We start from the raw sequence: 20,717 nt of genomic DNA, 5'->3' as shown, positions 1-20,717 counted from the left end.
CATGTTTTGGATAGTCTATTTCTAAGGTTTGTAGTGTCTGGAATAGCCTGTCTGCTGGCAGGTGATTGTCAATCTGTCCTGGAAAATTTATCATTAAAGTGTGAAAGAGTGTGCTATTCTGCATCAATGTCAACAGTTCTAATTGTGATAGTGGTAGGACCACTATGTCTGGCTCTGTGTTAAATATTTTATTGGTATAATATCTTAAGTCCCATCATAAGGATGGCATCTACTTTGTTTACTATTTTAGGACAATCGCTCCAGGCTATGTGCACCCAAAAAAGTGGTCTGTGTTGTTGCCAAATAACTCCTAAGGGGCCCTCGAGGGTAGATATTGTTATGGCAAATAGAGGCACCTGAGGGTCATATCTAAAGGTTTTTAAATTTGACAGCTGGGTGTTGATCTTTTTTTTTTTTTTTGAAATGTCTCATGTCCCTTTATTCTTTTTTTTTCTAGTGATTCTTTTTTTAATTTTTTATTTTTATTTAACTTTTATTTAATGAATATAAATTTCCAAAGTACAGCTTATGGATTACAATGGCTTCCCCCCCCATACCGTCCCTCCCACCCGCAACCCTCCCCTTTCCCACTCCCTCTCCCCTTCCATTCACATCAAGATTCATTTTCGATTCTCTTTATATACAGAAGATCAGTTTAGTATACATTAAGTAAAGATTTCAACAGTTTGCTCCCACACAGAAACATAAAGTGAAAAATACAGTTTGAGTACTAGTTATAGCATTAAATCTCAATGTACAGCACACTAAGGACAAAGATCCTACATGAGGAGTAAGTGTACAGTGACTCCTGTTGTTGACTTTACCAATTGACACTCTTGTTTATGGCATCAGTAATCACCCTAGGCTCTTGTCTTGAGCTGCCAAGGCTATGGAAGCCCCCTGAGTTCACCAACTCTGATCATATTTAGACAAGGCCATGGTCAAAGTGGAAGTTCTCTCCTCCCTTCAGAGAAAGGTACCTCCTTCTTTGATGGCCCCATTCTTTCCACTGGGATCTCACTCGCGGAGATCTTTCATTTAGGTTCCCCACCCACCCACCCCAGAGTGTCTTGGCTTTCCATGCCTGAAATACTCTCATGGGCTTTTCAGCTGGATCCCTTTATTCTAAGAATTTCATTCAGAATTTCCCAGCACTTGCAATTCAAGTGTAATAGGGCACAGGTGCTGTGGCCTTCCCAGCACAGGGCGGAGACCACTCAGGCTCCAGGCGGCAGCTGGGTGCCAGTTGGGGTCCCGGGCTCAGGGAGGCCTCTGCCCCACCACTCCTGCCTGACTCTGCTGTAGAGAGGCGCAGGGGCCTGGGAGGCGAGGGAAGACCGGGGTGCCCCCTGTGCAGCACACAGGGGCTGGCCAGGACGCAGGAAGTCAAGTACTCCAGGCTGGGGTGGAGTCCTGGGCCTCGGACAGGGAGGGGTCAGAGCCACAGGACAGGGGAGATGGGCGGGGTCCTGAGATCCCTGGGGCCAGGGCAGCAGCAGGCAGCAGGGCTGGGTCTGGGTCTGGGCAGGCGGTGCTGCTGGTCAGTGGGCAATGGCAGCCGGGGCTCTTCCAGCCCCAGCCGAGGCAGGTGCTGGTGGAGCCAGGAGCACCTCTCGGGGACAGACTGAGGGGCATGCAGGCTTGCCTAACTTCTCACAGCGGGGGGGGGGGGGGCGCACCCAGTTCATGACCTCCTGGTTGCACACGTTGAGCTGGGGCTCTCCAGGGACCAGGGTCTCCTGGTGCTGCTGGACGACCGGGCCCACCCTGCGCAGGGCTTCCTGGTACTCGGCACTGGCAAAGCTGAGCGGTTACCTCTACCCGGGGTCTCAGCCCAGGTGGAAAATCAGGGGCAGCTTCGTGTGCTCCTCCTGGGTGTGCGTCGTGACCCCTGTGACGTCCTGCCCAGGGCAGAAGTCGATGCCCTTTTTGAACTCCTCATAGGAGTTGGTCCAAGTCCACAGGTGGGCCTTGTACTGGCCGAGTGACCGCCATCAGGGTGTTGCCTGTCTGTCAGCCGGCCATGCAGGGCAGCAGGGAGCAGGTCCAGGCCGTCGATCACCCTGTCGCTGGGCGGCTTCAGGCCCGCGAGGGCCAGGCTGGTGATGAAAAGCTCCATGAGGCTGCCTGGCTGGTGGCTCACCTGGCCTGCTGGGATGTGGCCGGGCCACCAGGCGATGGCAGACTCCCTGACCCTGCCTTCAAAGGTGGTCTGCTTAGAATTGTTACACCTGCTGTTGCACTCCCCAAATGTCCACAGCAGATAGGACTGATTCAAATCAGGAACCCAGAACTCAATCTGAGTATCCCAAATGTGTGGCAGGGACCCAAGTTCTTGATCCGTCATTGCTTCTCCCAGGTGCACATCATCTGGAAGATGGAATGAGGGCAGAGCCAGGATTTGAACCCAGACACTCTGATATGGAATACAGATGGCCCACACAGTGTATTCTGCACTATACCAAATGCCTGCCCTCCCTTTGCAAAGTCTCACTGCAGTCTCTAATGTGTACTCAGGAATGTACAGGAATAGCAGTTTTTCTCATTCTTATCCAGAGAAGAGGATACACCAGTATTTCTATGCATAAACTAAATATAATTTAACAACCAGAAATCTAGTGCTTGAAATTAAAAGCATCATCAATGAGAGATGAAATCCCTACTCAGAATTAGCATGGGTCTTCTCTAATTCTGATGTTGTGTGACGTTATGTGATGCTGCTAGGTGACTCTTAACCTGAGTTTCTCAGAGAATTCTTCCCTCATGTGTTTCCAAGTGAAGACAATCTAGTCAAAGATCCTTGGAAGAAACCCAGCTGATCAGCTGAAGGGTGGGGGAAACAGTTGTTCCAGAGCCAGTTTGGATGCACAGCAGATGGAAGCGTTCTGATGGGCTGTGGATTCAGAGGAATACGCAAACTTTCCTTTCATTGCAACTTGTCTTTAGGTTTGGCCAACAGTTTGGAAGGATGATTTCATAATGAAAGTATTTCATCTTCCTCTGAAAGCTCTTGGATGATTTAGATCAAAATATTGCTGTCCCAAATACTATTCTTAGCCCCTTGGTGGTGTCCAGGAGAGAAAGTAGGCAAGGATAGTAAACAAATACGTGAATGGTTTCTCTGTGTACTTGGCACGTAGAGAAATCTCTTGCAGGATCTCTAAGTAAATGCTAGACAGGTGAAAACACAACCACACTGGTGAATCATTCTGTGTGTTGTCTAAGTGTTCCTTGACTCATCAAGTACTGATAGCATAGGCTGATGTGGAAATGTTTGCAGACTCGAGCTGCAGCTATCTTCAATAAATTGCATTAGAGTTGTTTTCGTATTTTACCCTGAAAAACTACAGCCAATTCTTTCTGATTTTACTATTTTCATTTTTTTTCAAGATTTATTTACCTGAGAGGCAGAGTTGAGAGAGAGAGAGAGAGAGAGAGAGAGAGAGAGAATATCTTCATTTTGTATGTGCTGCTTCACTCCCCAAATGGCTGCAAGGGCTGGGGATGGGCCAGTGGACTTCGCTAGAAGCCAGGAGTTTCATCTGGGTCTCCCACATGGATGATAGGGGCCTAAGCACTTGGTTCACCTGCTGCTGCTTTCCCAGGTGCATCACCACGGAGCTGGATCAGAAGTGCAGCAGCTGGGACTGAATCCACACCCACATGGGCTGCCTGCACTATAGGCAGCAGTTTAACCCACTACACCAAGCACTGGCCTCCCTGATTTTATTTTATAATCTAATCCTACCAGAATGCTGAACAATTAGTTGATTCATTCTAATCTAGCAAATACATAGGTTCATTCTTCTCTCCTGGAAAGCAAATTGTTTATTTAAAACAGTTACATAGTATTTCCTATGTGCTAGGAACTGTTGAAAGTGCTTTACAAATATAACTCAATTCATTTCAGTACTGTGAAGTAAGTGCTATGATTATTCCTATGAATATAAAAGATGTTAAGCAACTTGCTCAATCTGGCACAGCTAGCAAGTGGCAAAGCCAGGGTTCTAACAGTGTGAATTGAGAGTTTGCCCTTTGGTTTTAAATCAGTGGAAGATGCCTTATCAAATTGGAATTAGGTGCCATATTTGGTATTGGCTTTTCTTTGTTAGATAAATCATGAGGCATCAAGGTTAATGAGAAACTACCCTTCGAAAGTTATGACATTGTACTTGTAATTAATTGGTGCTAAGTAAGACTATTGAACACAAGTTAAATCTATAATTTGACTCCTCAAATGACTTTGATAGATTTTGGATCAGTCTGGATATGAAGAGATGTTACTCTTAAAAATGTCTGATCTGAATTCCTTCTTTCTTCATTCCTTTTTTTTCATCTTCCTTCCTTTTTATCTTTTTCAGGACCATTTATTTCCCAAAGCACTCACCTATTTGCAATACCCATTCCTGATAAACTATGTTTTCCTTTATTATTTGAAGTAATATTAATGTAAGTCCATATTCAATTAAAACCCAATTTCATGATGTAGAAATCCAAGTCCTATGAGATGCAAATGTACAAGATTTTCATTAAATTGTTCGGCTTATACTCCTTTTATTCAATCTTTGTAATTGTACTGGGCTAAGTATATTGCTAATGTAACACAAGAAAATACCATTAGTTTTCTTACTCTTTCCTTCCCTCCTTCCCTCCTTTTCTCCTTTTCTCCATGCTCTTGCCATAGTAAACTACATTCACATACTAAATGTTTTACTCTCAAGTATCAATGTTGTCTTTGCCCTGTTCTATTTAATTTTTAGTCTCAGTCACTTCTACCCTTATTGGAAGATCATTTGATCTTCCTTAAGCAAACCTGGTAGAACACAGAACCTGGGTCCAATGGCTTTGCTAAGTGGTGTAGGTTTTCACTAGATGACATCTCATTTTTGTTTCGGTGATTGACAGTATGCCTAACACAATAGAATGAATGTCCATTTCAGATTTAGTACTACAAACATTTAGGTTGCTTAGGTACAGCCTGAGTAGTGGAATGTTGAGAGGCCTTCTAGGATGCTGGAGTAATTAGCACTCCCACAGGTAGAAGCCTTTTCTTCTAGTTCCTCTAAGTTAGTTGAAAGTTGGACTATTCCAGTCCCTGCAAATCATCTGAACTCAAGGAGTCTTTGAAATACTGTGTGAATTAAACTGGTAGTAGTTTTATCCCATACCATCTATTTTACTGTGAAATCAGTTTTTTTAAACTACCTTTCTTCATCTGTTCCTTAATAGCATATGAAGCTTCTGTAAAGCATTTATTTGTGTAGAAAAATGCACAGAATGTTGTAGGGTAGAAGTTTGGGGATGATACAAAAATTAAGCAATTTCTGAAAAACTATTAGACTAGGTTAGAGACTGTTGTGTTAAAACACTAAAATCATTTGCTAGGGCTTTCATAATAAAATGCTACAGGCAGGGTTGCTTAAAACCAAAATTTTATCTCTTTTGACTCTGAAAATGAGAAGTCCAAGATCAGACTGTTGGCCATTTTGGCTTCTTCTGAGCTTTCTCCCCTTGGCTTGCAGATGGCCACCTTCTCAAAGCATTCTTACCAGGTCTTGTCTTTGTGTACATGGTGCCCTTGGTGTCTTTCTGTATCCATGTTTTCTCTTTTTAAAAGGACCCAATTATATTGAATTAGGGCCAACTATAAAGGTCTAGTTTTAATTTAATCTCCTTTTTGAAGACTTTATCTCCAAATACAGTCACATTTTGAGGTATTAGAAGTTAGAGTTTCAACATAAGAATTTGTGGGGGACACACTATTCAGCATACAATGAACACTTATGGATAGTGGTTGCAATAAAATACTTTTTAATACATGTTTGAGTTTATAAGAAAAACATAAATTCCTGTCAGAGGCAGAAAGGGATTTGAAAGGCAGAGGAACTGGCTTCAGTTTAATCCATAACACATTGGAATGCAAGATGTGAGAGAGGGATAGACTTGGGTTTTAGTGTCTTCACAGTGATTCAGTACAAAGTGCCTGAATCAGAGGTTCCCTAGAAAAGGGACCTAAGAACCGAGCTCTCTAAATATTGATGGCAACCTTGCAGGGCTGCTGTCCTAAAATATATTCACTACCTGGTTTAAAAAAATAAGATGTTTATGTCCTGGTTTTGAATGGATTTTAAAGAAATGTGTGCCATGTGCCTTCAGTGTGGCATTGGAGCCCAAAGTTATACTTTCCAAGTGATACTTCAAACCCTAGACTGAAAAACTAACAAAAAAATTATCCCCAAGTGAATGACACTTGAAGTGAATGGAGGAAGCAGTGCCAAATTGATTGGGAGCAACACTGCAAGAATCCAGATACCCAAAGGAAAGGAAGCTAATGTTTCCTTAGGGAAAGCAATACTTGCTTAAAATAATCTCCTAATAAAAGTTCCAAAACATATACGGAAATGATCTTCCATGAATCTGAGGCAGCAGACCCTTTTAAGTTGGCTTGGATGAATAGTAATTTTAAAACTTAATCAACAAATCATCTGAAAAGAGACACTAGCATAAATATATATGAAATTACTAAAAGGATTAAAATAAGGTCTAGAAGCCAAAGGGGAAAGATTAAAATGGCACTTAAAAGAACAAGGAAAATAAAGTATTTAAAAGTTAAAACTTCCATCTATAGAAATACATTTCACTGAATTTAAAACACTATAGAATTAAATAGATTAGACAGAGCTGAAGAAATTTAATGAACTAGAAAACAGTTGAGGAAATCAACCAGTCTGCAACACCAAGAGAAAGGGATAGAAATAGGAAAAATAGTCTAAGAGCTATGGAGAATAACATGAGAAAATCCAAAGTAAAGATAATAGGATTTTTTAAGGAATACATAGCAAGATTAAGGAATGGACAATATTCAAAGACATCATGGATGAGAATTTTCCATGTATCATTAACAACATGAACCCTCATTGAGTAAATCCCATGTGTCCTGAGAGGGAACGCAAAAACCATATCCACATGGAAACATATTACACAATAACTGAATAACAAGAAATCCAAAATTTTAATAGCCACAAGAGAAGAAACATTGCTATTTTACAAAGAATAAAATCAACTGGAAGAATTCTCAATCATTAATGATCAGAAAAGAGTGAAATACACTTTTAAAACACTGATATCGGCCAGCGCCACGGCTCACTAGGCTAATCCTCCCGCCTTGCGGCGCCGGCACACCAGGTTCTAGTCCCGGTTGCCCCTCTTCCAGGCCAGCTCTCTGCTATGGCCCGGGAAGACAGTGGAGGATGGCCCGAGTACTTGGGCCCTGCACCCCATGGGAGACCAGGATAAGTACCTGGCTCCTGCCATCGGATCAGCGAGGTGCGCCGGCTGCGGCGGACATTGGAGGGTGAACCAACGGCAAAGGAAGACCTTTCTCTCTGTCTCTCTCTCTCACTATCCACTCTACCTGTCAACACACACACACACACACACACACACACACTGATATCATAGTAGTCATTGTAGAATTATCTAGATAGATTAGTATAATGAAGATACAGTAAAGACATTTTTTAAAAAAATGAGCGAGCTGGTCATTAATAGATCTTGATCAAATAAACTACTTTAAAAAGAAAACTTCAAGGGAAAGGGGGAATTTAAGAAGTACTGGTGAGACCGGCATTCCCTGCCCATCGGCTGCTTTTCAGAAGAAGTACTGGTGAGTATAGAAATGAGCTAATATATGAATCTAAATGAACATAATCAAATTCAAAATAATCTTTCTTTTATGATCATTATAAGGACACAAAAGTTGAAAGTAGAATCTATCTTGAGAAATAAAACATTTAGACTAGATTATGGTTCAACTGTAATCTACCAAGCCATCTAAGAACATATAAACCCTATTTCATCAAGTGTAAAACTTAATAGTGATAATCTATTTGGGAAGAGGATTGAAAGCTAAGTAGAAGTAAAATTGGAGACAATAATAATGTCTAAGGTAAATGGGGATAATCAGTTTTGTTATACCTTTTTCAAAAGAAGAGTGAAAATTTTAATGTTAGACTGTCAAATTAAGTGTTTTGTTAAAATCTGAATGATAGAGACTGAACTAGAAAAAGTATACATGACTTCCTAACCTATAAAAGGAATGAGGGAAATAAAGCAACTATGGTTTATAAAAAAAGGCAGGAAAGAATGACAGGGAAAGCACAACAGTTTAAAGGCAAAAATGAGTCATTAAGAATGAATCAAAATTCACTGATAAAATAAATGTAGACAAATTAAAATGTAGACAAATTAAAACCAGAAAGAAAAACATTCAAAACTATCAAAGACCTTAACACATACTTCATCAAAGAAAATATCCGGATGGCAGATAAGAAGTAAAACATGCCCTGCATCATATTTTAGGGAAATGTAAATTAAAACAGCAGTGAGAAGGCCCGGCACCGTGGCTCACTTGGCTAATCTTCCGCCTGCGGCTCCAGCACCTCGGGTTCTAGTCCTGGTTGGGGTGCTGGATTCTGTCCCAGGTGCTCCTCTTCCAGTCCAGCTCTCTGCTGTGGCCCAGGAGTGCAGTGGAGGATGGCCCAAGTCCTTGGGCCCTGCACCCGCATAGGAGACCAGGAGGAAGCACTTGGCTCCTGGCTTCGGATCAGCACAGTGCACCGGACATAGCAGCCATTTAGGGGGTGAACCAATGGAAGGAAGACCTCTCTATATTTTTCTCTCACTGTTTGTAACTCTATCTGTCAAATAAATAAATAAAATCTTTAAAAAAAAACAGCAGTGAGATATCACCTCACACCTATTAGAATGGCCAAAATCAGAACACTGACGACACCCAGTGCTGGAGAGGGTATGAGCAACAGGAACTTTCAAATGAGATATGGGAAATCTCTGTATGTTCTGTTTGCTTTTGCTGTGAACATAAAATGTATCTAAGAAATGAATCTATTTTTAAAAAGGAAGATTAAAAATTAACATCTTCATAAAGACACAAAAAAGTTGAAAGTAGAATCTATCTTAGAAATAAAACATTTAGATTAGACTATGGTTCAACTGTAATCCACCAAGCTATCTAAAAATATATAAGTCCTATTTCATATAAACTGTTCTGGAAGAAGAGAAAAATTAAAAGATATACTAAGTAAATGCTGTCAAAAGAAAATTGGTATAGTCATACTAATTTTGTACAAATTGTAATGTAAGGCAAAATGTGTAAGAGAAAAATGTTTGCTATACAATGATTGAAGGAACAAGTACCAAGAAGCTCAACAACCCCAAAACTGCAAAGACCCTTCAAATTATCCTAAAATGAAATAAAAGTTTATTGGATTCTAACAACTAAACTCACAATTTTAGTTCAGGAATATTTCTAGCATAATTCTAATATTCATGCAGTTATAAAATTAGCAAGGCAATTATGATTTGATAAAATAAATTGATCTATAAAATATAGAATCATATCTCCCATTGAAATTAAAGTATATTTATTATTTTCAAGAAAACCTGAAATAAATGTAAATATTAACTATATCAGTTCACATAGCAAATTTCAATAAATATCAGGTAATAGGTACTGTATATATCATATTCCTTAAAAACAATGGAAAAATTAATAGTGAAAATACAGAACAAATTTTGAAGGTAGGGAATTAAAATATAATACCTACAACAAAAAAGTAATGGACAGTAAAAATAGATATTAAAACTTGTGTGATGAAGTTAAATTGGTCCTTAGAAATTTATAGCCTTTTATGCATATACATATCAGAATATAAAAAACCTATTAACTAGTCCTCTTACCCAAGAAACTAGAAAAATAAAAAGAAAATCCATATTGTGCCAGTTAATAATTGTCATGGAGTTGAGATTTGGGAAGTGGAGAGAAATTCTGTCAAAAGGGTTATAGTTTTACAAGTTGAAGAAGTTACAGCAATATTACCATGGCTAACAATACTGTATTGCGTACTTGTATTGCATACTTTGTATGTCATAACAAAAAATAGAAAAGAAAAATAAATGGCAACTATGTGAAGTGATATATAAATTAGATCGATTGTGATGATTGTTTCACCCTGTATAAAATATGAAAATACTACACATATACCTTAAATGCATGGAAATTTATTAATACTATCTCAATATAAATGGGGGAGTGGGGAAAAATTGAAACTAAAGGAAAAATGGGAAAAAGATAAGAACAAAAATTGATTAAATACACATCAGTACATATTGAATCAAAAATCAAAATTTATTCCTTCTAATAAAGTAGATGAATCTGTAGAAAACTTGATCAAAGAGTAAAAGGAAATGTATAAATGCTTTTAACAGTGAAGAGAATGGCATAACTATTGGCGCAGTAGCATTTTTTTTAAAGAATTATTTTATTTTATTTGAAAGACAGAGTTACAGAGAGAGGTAGAGCCACAGAGAGAGAGAGAGAGGTCTTCCATTCCACTGGTTCATTCCCCAAATGACCACAATGCCCAGAGCTGAGCTGATCAGGAGCCAGGAGCCTCCTCCAGGTCTCCCATATGGGTGCAGGAGCCCAAGGAGTTGGGACATCTTCCATTGCTTCCCCAGGCCACAGTAGAGAGCTGGATCGGAAGTGGAGTATCCAGGACTTGAACCAATGCCCACATGGTATGCTGGCACTGCAGGCTGGGGCTTTAACCCGTTGCAGCACAGAACCAGCCCCATGGCACAGTAGCTTTAAGAGGGTTCCATGAACTCTTTGTCAGTCTGTTTGAAAAGCTTAATGTTTCAGTAAACTAGCATTTACTGAAAATTAATCTATTAGAAATGGAAAATCCAAAAGGTTATAATCATAAAAAATCAGACTTCAGACATTGATCCTACTGGAGGAGTATGGCATTTGGACTAGACTATGTTCCAGTTATAATCTCCCGACTCATCAAAGAACAAATAACCCCTTTTTCATATGAACTGTCCTGGGAGAAGAGAAAAAAATTAAAACGATAAATCAAAGTCAGATAAGGCTGATGCCAAGAATCCAAGACTAGTTTAAAATTAGAAAATCCATTAATGTTATTCACCACATGAACAGATAAAAAAGGGAAACAAGTATTTAATCATCTATCAAATACAGAAAAGGCATTTATAAAGTTGAACTCCCATTCATAATTAAAAACTCAAAACGTTTTAGCAAACTAAGAATAGAAGAAAGATCCTTTAGTCTGATAAATCCTGATTTATCTACCAAATACTAGAACTAACATTTTATTTAGTAACAAAAGAGACTTTCTCTTTAAATTATGAAAAGGGCAAAGATATGAGCTATCAGTACTACTATCCAGGTCTGTGTTAGAGGATGTGCTAATGTACTAAGAAAAGGAAACACACACATGTCCAAATATATTGGAAAGAAACAGTTTCATAGCAAAGCAAGCTATAAGATATCTGAAGATATATTCAGCAAAAATAATTTATAGATAAAAGTGCAAAGATCTAGTAGAGGACATAAAATAAGACTCGAATACATGAGGAGAAGTATGATGTTGGAAAGTAGCAAGTTTTTTTTTTTTTTTTGAAAGTAGCGAGTTTTAACATCAAAGGTGACAGTCCTCCCAAAATTATTGTTAATTAATACAATCCCAATTGAAATTATAATGTTTGTCAATAGCTCTAACTAATGTATTCCAAAATACATATGAAGGAATGGAAATCCAAGAGTACCCAGAGCAATCTGACAAAGGTTGAGACCCAGCCTACCCAGATTTGCAAAGGCAGTGGCTGATAAATGTTCCCAGGTCACAGAGCCTAGGGAAAAGGCAAAACTAGGATTTAATCTTGGTTTGTGTTGCTGCTAACTCTTACTGTTACTTCCATACTAGGCTCCTCAAGAATATTTCAGACATATTTTGAAGCCGTTTGATGGGATTGGAAAATGGAGAAGGTGCATGTAAAAGAGATAAGAAAATTATTTATAGGAAAAATCAGGCTAAATAATTTGCTATTGATGAAGGAATCACAGAATTCTAAAAGACCCTAAAGAATAATATTTATGTTCTGTTATCTGTAATGACACAGTAAAAATCAAAGCTGTGAAGTACACATTGAAAGGCAGACATTTATAAATAATTTTTCAAAAAATAATATTTGTTTGAAAGGAAGAGTTATGGGGGTGGGGGGAATCTACATAGAGATTTTCTATCTACTGGTTCACTCCCCAAATGGCCACAACTGCTAATGCTGGCAGGCCAAGGTCAGTAACCTGGAGCTCCTTCTACATCTACCACATAGGTTCAGGGGCCCAAACACTTGGATTATTTTAGCTGCTTTCCCAGGCACATTAGTAGAGAGCTGGAATGGAAATACAGCAGCTGGAACTTGAACCAGTGCTCATATGGGATGCTGGCATTGCAAGCAGTGCTTTAGATAACTCTCAAAGCAAGGTGGATACAGTGCATTTTATGCACTAGAAAAATACACAAATATGTGTCTGGGAGAATCTAGGTTGTTTATCCCTTTATGAGTGATATTGAGAATGACAGTAAATATATGAAGAAAAGCATGTCATTAATTCAAGCTTGTTTTATTAATGGATAACTAGCACAGGCATCTCATGAGAAGTTTCCTTAGGACATCTAAGTTAATTTGAGTCTGAATTTATTTTCTAGAGAGGTAAAGAAGGACAGACAGAACTACCATCTGCTGGATCACAGTGCAAATGCCTCTAATGGCTGTGGCTAAGCTGGAGCCAGGAGCTAAGAATTCAATCCAGGTCTCATATGTAGCAGGCAGGAACCCAGTTACCTGAGCCATCACCTCTGCCTTCCAGAGTCTGCGTTGGCAGTAAGCTGGAAACAGGAGCACAGTTGGGATTCAAACCCACACATTTTGATATGGGAGGAGAATGTCTAAACAATTAGACTAAATGCCTATTCTCTGATTTTTAAAAAATTAACTGAAATTAGAATGTGCATATATTTAAAGTTTTCATTTCTCTGGTTTCTACCAAATAGTGTATTTTTAAGGATATATTAAACATCCAACACTATAGTTCTCTATAGACTGTTATAAGAAGTATAACTCATAGACCACAACTACCTTTAAATTGCAAAAAAAGTTTCATATACTGGCTCCCTCCCCTAATGCTTGCCACAGCCAGGGCTGGATCAGAGTGAAGCCAGGAGCCAGAAACTCCAGAGTTCTCCAATGTGGGTGACAGAGACCCAAGTACTTGAGCCATCACCTGCTGCATCCACAGTGTACATTAGCAAAAAGCTGGACCGGAAGCAGAGCAGCTGGACCTCAAACCAGGTACTCCAATCTGAGATTGAGGTATTCCAAGCAGGGCTTTAACCCACTACCCAACATCCAGCCCTAAATTAATTCCTTATATTCAATTATAGATATATGGTCCAGAGGACAATTAAAGGAATTAAAGTTGAGAAATGTGGAACTAAAATAAACCTTACAAAAGAGATGCACAAACAGAAGTTAAGTAGGGAAGAATTTAATTACTTTGTTTCAATGCTTGGAGCCTCAATGTTAAGCATATTTTGCCATTTTAATGTTACTGGGAAACAACTTCGCAGGCAGTCAAAGAGCAGATATTATTACTGGAAGTGTGTCCTGCTCATGTTGGGACAGTAGAAGGTTATCAGGGGCCTGCTTGGTGGGTAAGATTCAACAGAGAACTCAAGGGAAAACCATGCCAATCCATGAGCGTAATGGGTGGTAGGATTCCTATTACTTGTAGTGTCTCATAATGGAGTTATTTGGCCACATGGTTGCAGAGAAAAGCTGCCTGACAGAGGTGGCATAGTGATGATAACCAATAAGTGGCCCACAATGCAAAGGTGATAGGACTAAATTACAGGGTGGAGGAAAAACTAAAATGCTGAAGAAATGTCACTTTGTATCTGTGTTCTGTGCCCTGGGTAATTGTCTCCAATTATGCTGCTTGCAAAGATAAATTCTCTCCCTGAGCATTAGAAGTGCCTCTTGCCACAGAGAAATCAAAAGAATTGAGTTGCTAAGAATGGCAGGCTTGGCAGAAACCAAGCCTTAGAGGTATAACCTGTTTGCTGACTAGTTGGTGAAGGGGTTTGGTGGGTATGTGCAGACAGTTTAATTTCTTATTACTCTTTACATTCCTAAAAGAAAATGTGCTTATCATGATCTTGTTTCATGTAGCATTTGAAGGTGATTGGTTTGGAGGGGTGAGCAACCCTGAAATTGTGCTAACATATCATTAAATTGTTGTCTACTTTGGACTGATAGCCACGTGATTCTAAGAGATGTCTGTTTCTAGGCTAAGGAAGAGTTAAACAGACATAATAGATTCAATTCAAATAGGTCCAGTTGAGTGACTTGCAAGAGTTTCCTTCAAATTCCTTTTGCTATGTACTCTAACATATTCAAAATACTTTTTTGTTCTATGAATAGGAAGTAGATATAAAAATGTAGCTCATTTAAATCTCAAATTACAACTGTGGACTTTATTTTTAACTTTTTAATTTATACATGTATTTTACTTGAGTCAGAGACACAAACAGGCAGACAGAGACAAAGAGAGCGAGAGAGAGCGAGATCCCATCCACTAACCTAGTTCCCAAATGCCAGCAATGACCCATGCTAGACCAGGCTGAAGTCAGGATCCAGGAACTCAATCTGGGATTCACACATCAGTGGTAGCTATCCAACTACTTGAGCCATCACTTGATGCCTCTCAGCATGCACATTAGCAGGAAGCTGGATCAGAAGTGGAGCCAGAACTCCAACCCCCACACTTTGATATGGGATGAGAATATCCCAAGTGGCATCTTAACTGCTGCACCAAATGCGTGCCCCCAACTTTACTTTTAAAAAACATAGGGTATACATTATCAATAAAATATTTGAAGTATATTATGGCAAGAATAACACACTTGACATGGAATAATTAAAGTAGATAATTATGGAAAAGAGATGAAAGGAAATTCTGTGTATCTCTAACATGGGGAATTATTTAGCTACTAAAGGAATTTTCTATAAAAGCTCAGAGAAAAAATTCTAACAATAATCATAATAGTTAATGAGTTGAGACTTAAGCACTGTGCCAAGGGTTTACCATGTATTTAATTTGCACACTAGCCTATTGAATATGTTTGAGCTAAGATATTTTCCCCATTTTTACATATAAAGAACCTATAGAGATTTATAAAGAAACAGTCATGTAGGACTTTAATCACTGTCATACAGTTAAGAAGTAATGAAACTAGGCAATCCATTTCTAGAAGCCAGATCATTGTCTCTGGTATGATAATTGGTGCAGAATGATTTCAATAATGAGATTATACTGTTGGAAGACATAAGAAGATTTTGCCTCAATCTCAGTATCTTTAAAATCACTTCACAATGAACACGCGGTAGAAATGTTCTCTACAGGACTGGCATCGTGGCATAGCAGATTAAGCCACTGCTACTCCACTTCTTATCCAGCTCTGTGCTAATGTGCCTGGGAAGGCCACAGAGGATGGGCTATATACTTGCGCCCCTGCCTCCCATGTGGGAGAACTAGATGGAGTTCCAAGCTCCTCGCTTTGGTGTAGCCAGTCCAACCATTGTGGCCATTTAGGAAATGAACCAGTGGATAGAGGATCTCTTTCTCTGTTTCTGCTTTTCTTGCTACCACTCTGCCTTTCAAATTAATATGAATAAAATAATTTTTAAAAATTTATTTATTTGAAAGGCAGAAATACAGAGAGAGAGAGGAGAATGGGAGAGAATCTTCCATCTGCTGGTTCACTCCCCAAATGACCACAATGGGTGGGACTGGGCCAGATCAAAGCCAGGAGCTTCATCCAGGACTCCCACGTGGGTGCAGGGGCCCAAGCACTTGGACCATCCTCTGCTGTTTTCCAAGGCACATTAGCACAGAGCTGGATCAGAAGTGGAGCAGCCTGGATTCGAACCGGGATGCTAGTGCCGCAACCAGAGGCTCAGTCTTGTAAAACAGACCACCAGCCCCAAACAAATATTAAAAAAAAAAAAAAGGAAATTCCACCTACTGTTGTCCCCAAATTCTGACTATGTCTTTGTGTCATAGTTTACCTGACTTGCCATATGACACGTTACCCTCTATTGGAAAGAAGATATCATGTCACAGGACAGGTTTTAGATAGTCTCTTAGCACTTTGATGGTAGTGAATGCATTGTGTAGTATTTCTGATGAGATCCTTTTTATTCCCATGAATTTTTGGACATACCAGTGGTAGAGACCTTTGACTGACTCGGGGATTTTGTGGCTATGAAATCCTGAGCAGAACTAGGAAGGGGGGAGGACGACTCTTATTGCTGGCTACATTCTTCTAGTTTCTTCCTGGCAACCCCAAAAGTGGGATGCCTCAAAGGTTTACTTTTGCCTCCCACCCTCTGCCATGCTTCTGACGTCATAGTTCTAATCCACACACAGAGAGAAAAGGGAACTAATGGCAACAAAATACAAAGCCCATTTTCTCGTAACCAAGAGTCGTGGCCTCAGCCATTCTCCCACGATAGCAGAAGGGAAAATGCTGCTGCTTGCAGCTGAGGCTTGGCCTTGTTTCTGCTTCCTGATCTCCATTTAACTTTTGTGGTGTAGTGGCTCATTGCTTGACTGTGAATCATAAGGAATGACAAAATATTTTGGTGTCCTATTCTTCTAAAAATTGATGAATGATTCACTATCACCATTGGAATAGCAAACAATTAGGATGGTTTATGAGTAAATTTGTTTTCAATGGGTAGCTAGACTGGAAGGTTAGGGAGGCCTTATTGAGGAGGGAAGCAAGAAGCCACGTACTAGTCTACCTTAGGAACCCTTAATCTAGTTTACTTCATAAACTGAGGTTACATACTTTTCAGCTTTGGCTTTGGTTCAGTGTCTTAGAAAATGTCAGGCACATAAATACTAAATATGAAGCATGATTTACCAAAAAAAATTCTAATATACATTTCCTTGTTTTCAGTTTCTTGGTTTGTAAAAGATCCTAAAGGCTTTTTCTACTTAGTACCCCTCTGCTTCCGACAGGGTTGGCACTTCGCCAGGATGCCTTTGAATTTTCCACCCAAGTAATTCTAATGGCTGCACGTGAAGAGCAGACCCCAGGGCGTGTGGACTGGTGCATTTTTCAAAGTAGCTTGTTACAAGAGAGGAAAGTATTTGAAGCCTAATGTTTCATCTTAAAAACAAAAGCAAAAACAAATGTTGCCCTCTTCTCAATCTGTGTGTGTGTGTGTGTGAGAGAGAGAGAGAGAGAGAGAGAGAGAAAGCGAGCGAACGAGCAAGTGAGCAAGCAAGAGCGAGACAGAATTTTAGATGAACATAATCTCTTCCACTTCTAATACCAGATAAAACTTGGTGTTCTGGAAATAATACAGCATGCATATTGCAGTGGCTTCCAGAACACTACACTGCCACGTGCATATATAGCAGTTTGAACATAATATCCCAAGCCATTCTAGACAGAATTTTTTCATGTTGTGGTGAAGAGGCAATTTTGTCATTGGATTATTTGGTAGAGTTTAATTTCAGACATCTTAATATTCCACTTGAATTCTGAGAACCAACACATAGATAATTCTGTTCTATTAGTACTGAGATAAAAAATCAGTTAAGAATACATTCTTTTCTTTAGCACAAGTATTCTTATCTCCAAAGACCTGCACAGTCTACTAGCCAACCTGACTTGTGCACCAGAACAGGCACCCCCTGTAGGCAAGTTTCTCTGGCCATGCTCTCTGGGTATGCATGGCCATCTTGCCTGAATATCCTTGGAAAAGTCCCATCACCACAGGTTTGTGTAGCACAGATTTGTACCACGGCTTGACAGCTTGATGATGACAATTATCTCCTAACTGTCAGGGAAAAGGTCTGCAAACTCATTTGTAACAATTAGCCGTTAATCAGAGATGAACTGGATTAATGTGTTGTTCTGTTCCAGAATTTTTTTCTCTCCCTTGGGATTTCTCCAAGAATTCCTCAGAGACCTGATTGTCCCCTTCCTGTTGATTCTGCGGTCACTGGTTCTATCATCTTGTCTTACTGGGTAGAACCAGAGGCAAGACAGCCCTTTTTCAGTCTGACAGCAAGGCGCCTGGATCCCCTCTCTTGGTATTGAGTCAGTTCTTGTTATCTACAGCCAGGTCTTAGTTCCCAAGGTGGGAAGGAGGAAGCTGAACTAGGAGTTCAGCTGGGCCTCCTGAGAAGACAGGATGAGTCATCTTACCCAACTAATGCAATGGGAAAACTCTCTGTCATGCAGGCCTTAGCAATGGAAGGACCCCCAGCAGAGTGGCCATCCACTCTGGATTGGAAATGAGCATTTTTTCCTGGGACCTTTAGGTGACATGGGGTGGGTAATAGCAACACTTGTCATTGTTAAAGAGCAATATAGTGGTGTTGGCACTGTGGCATAGAAGGTTCAGCCTCTGCCTGTAGTGCTGGTATCCCATGTGGGTGCTGGTTTGAGTCCCGGGTGGTCCACATACGATCCAGCTCCCAGCTAATACACCTGGGAAAAGCATCAGAAGGTGGCCCAAGTGCCTGGGCCTCTGTGCCCATATAGGTGGTCTGGCTATATCTCCTAGCTTCAGCCTGACCTGGCCCTGGCCATTGAAGCCATTTGGGGAATGAACCAATGGATGGAAGATTCTCTCTCTCTCTTTCCCCCATTTCTCTCTATATATCTCTGCCTTTCAAATACATAAATCAATCTTAAAGAACAAAGGTGATTCAAAACAAATAATAAAAAATATTCATGGAGGCCGGCACCATGGCTCAGTAGGTTAATCCTCCACCTGCGGCACTGGCACATCGGGTTCTAGTCCCGGTCGGGGTCCTGGATTCTGTCCCGGTTGCCCCTCTTCCAGTCCAGCTCTCTGCTGTGGCCCAGGAGTGCAGTGGAGGATGGCCCAAGTCCTTGGGCCCTGCACCTGCATGGGAGACCAGGGGAGGCACCTGGCTCCTGGCTTCAGATCAGTGCGGTGCGCTAGCCAAAGCGCGCCGGCCACAGCGGCCATTGAAGGGTGAACCAACGGTAAAGGAATACCTTTTTTTTTCTCTCTCTCTCACTGTCCACTCTGCTTGTCCAAAACAAAAAAAAAAAATCATGGGAAAATGGCAGGACCAAGTCATTACTTACCAATAACAACCTTGAATGTAAATGGACTAAATTGTCTAACTAAAAGATACATATTGACTGAATGGATCAAAAAGAGAAATAGCCATATATTTTACAAAATACCATTTGATTGTTTCTTTTTTATTATTATTTGACAGATAGAGTTAGACAGTGAGGGAGAGACAGAGAGAAAGGTCTTCCTTCCATTAGTTCACCTCCCAAATGGTTGGTACGGCTGGCGCTGTGCCAATCTGAAGCCAGGAACCAGGTGCTTCTTCCTGGTCTCCCATGTAGGTGCAGGGGCCCAAGCACCTGGGCCATCCTCTACTGCCTTCCTGGACCACAGCAGAGAGCTGGACTGGAAGAGGAGCAACCGGGACTAGAACCTGGTGCCCATATGGGATGCTGGCACCACAGGCGGAGGATTAATCAAGTGAGCCACGGCTCCGGCCCCATTGTTTCTCTTGATTACTGTAATCACCCAGGAAGGCATGTCTCCAGAGGAACAGTAGTCATTTTAGTGTTCACCACAAATTTGAGAGAGAGAGAGCTTCTGGATCTTCCTGAAATGTCACTGCCATTGTTCTTGTCAAAGCGTACATCAGTCAGTGTTCTTGGTCTGATGATTGGTCCTGGGAACTATCTTTGTTCATTTTGAACTAATAGCTCATCTCTGCTTGCAAGCTTTTCATATCCACAAAAGGTGAATTTCTCATCTTTTGTACCCTGGGGATCATTGCTGTGAGGTTAATGGAACCTCCATCACACCCAGAAACAGGTGTGCGTCTACTCTTGTCTTCGAGTTCAGGTGCAGATCTGCAGGGGGCAGGGGTCTCAGGCATGCACAAAAAGGACATGATGGTCTTGAACTTTTTCAACCTTCCAGATCTCTTATGTATCCTAGTTCTCACAGAATTAACTCTCAGATTCTGAAAGCTAGTGTTTCTTTTAAATCTGACCTTATATGTCTGGCTATATACCCGCACTTTACACAGTGTCCAGCATGCCATATGTTGGGTTGTGTCACTGTTTAGTACAGAGGATGCAGAGTGAATCTGGATGGTTGGAACATTCTACTCACTTGGCCTAGATGCTACACTGGCTTCCATCTGCTTCTGAACACAGCTCTTGGGTCTGATTCCAATTCTGAAAGTAGAAGCTGGTCTGAGACCCACCCTCACTGGGCTCTGAGTCAACTAGGTTCATTTGTCCTCTTGTTTAGAAATTTCAATTTGTTCAAAGTTAATTCATTAAGCACCTTGTGAGCAGTATGTAGAAAGTTGTATTCTGGTTAGAAGTGGATTTAGAGTTAGGGAACCTTATTTGCACTACTAGCTTTTCAACACTACAATAAATACCTGACGCTGGCTACTTTTGAATGAAGAACACTTTTTTGCTTATGCTTTTGGAGGCTCACAGTTCAAGATCAGGTGGCTACATCTGTCTGGTGTCTGATGAGGGATGTGGATGGCAGTACACTTGTCGAGGATGAATTACATGGCAAGCCAGGAAGCAGAGAGAGGGAGACAAGTCCAGCTTGGCTTTCTAATGAACCCTCTCCTAAGAACTACCTTTTGAGTGCCTACTCTCAATGACAAATGGTCCAACTTCCACCTCTTTAGTATCATTAGCTTGAGGTTGAAATATCTG

At 40.5% G+C, this 20,717-nt stretch overlaps 1 protein-coding gene and 1 pseudogene across 2 annotated transcripts in view; one reads left to right on the top strand and one right to left on the bottom strand.

The window, feature by feature from the left end:
• Positions 1–20,717, top strand: part of PLCXD3 (phosphatidylinositol specific phospholipase C X domain containing 3) — a 229,028-nt gene that overhangs the window by 86,315 nt on the left and 121,996 nt on the right. The gene's annotated exons all lie outside the window — the stretch shown is intronic.
• LOC138845242 (N-acetylgalactosamine-6-sulfatase pseudogene) lies at positions 1,436–19,924 on the bottom strand (annotated as a pseudogene).

Source organism: Oryctolagus cuniculus, chromosome 14 (assembly GCF_051225735.1).
Source record: "Oryctolagus cuniculus isolate XC-2025 breed Fujian yellow rabbit chromosome 14, ASM5122573v1, whole genome shotgun sequence".
In the NCBI taxonomy this organism is placed as follows: domain Eukaryota; kingdom Metazoa; phylum Chordata; class Mammalia; order Lagomorpha; family Leporidae; genus Oryctolagus; species Oryctolagus cuniculus.
The sequence above is the reverse complement of the archived record's forward strand: the minus strand, read 5'-3'. Positions and strand labels throughout refer to the sequence as shown.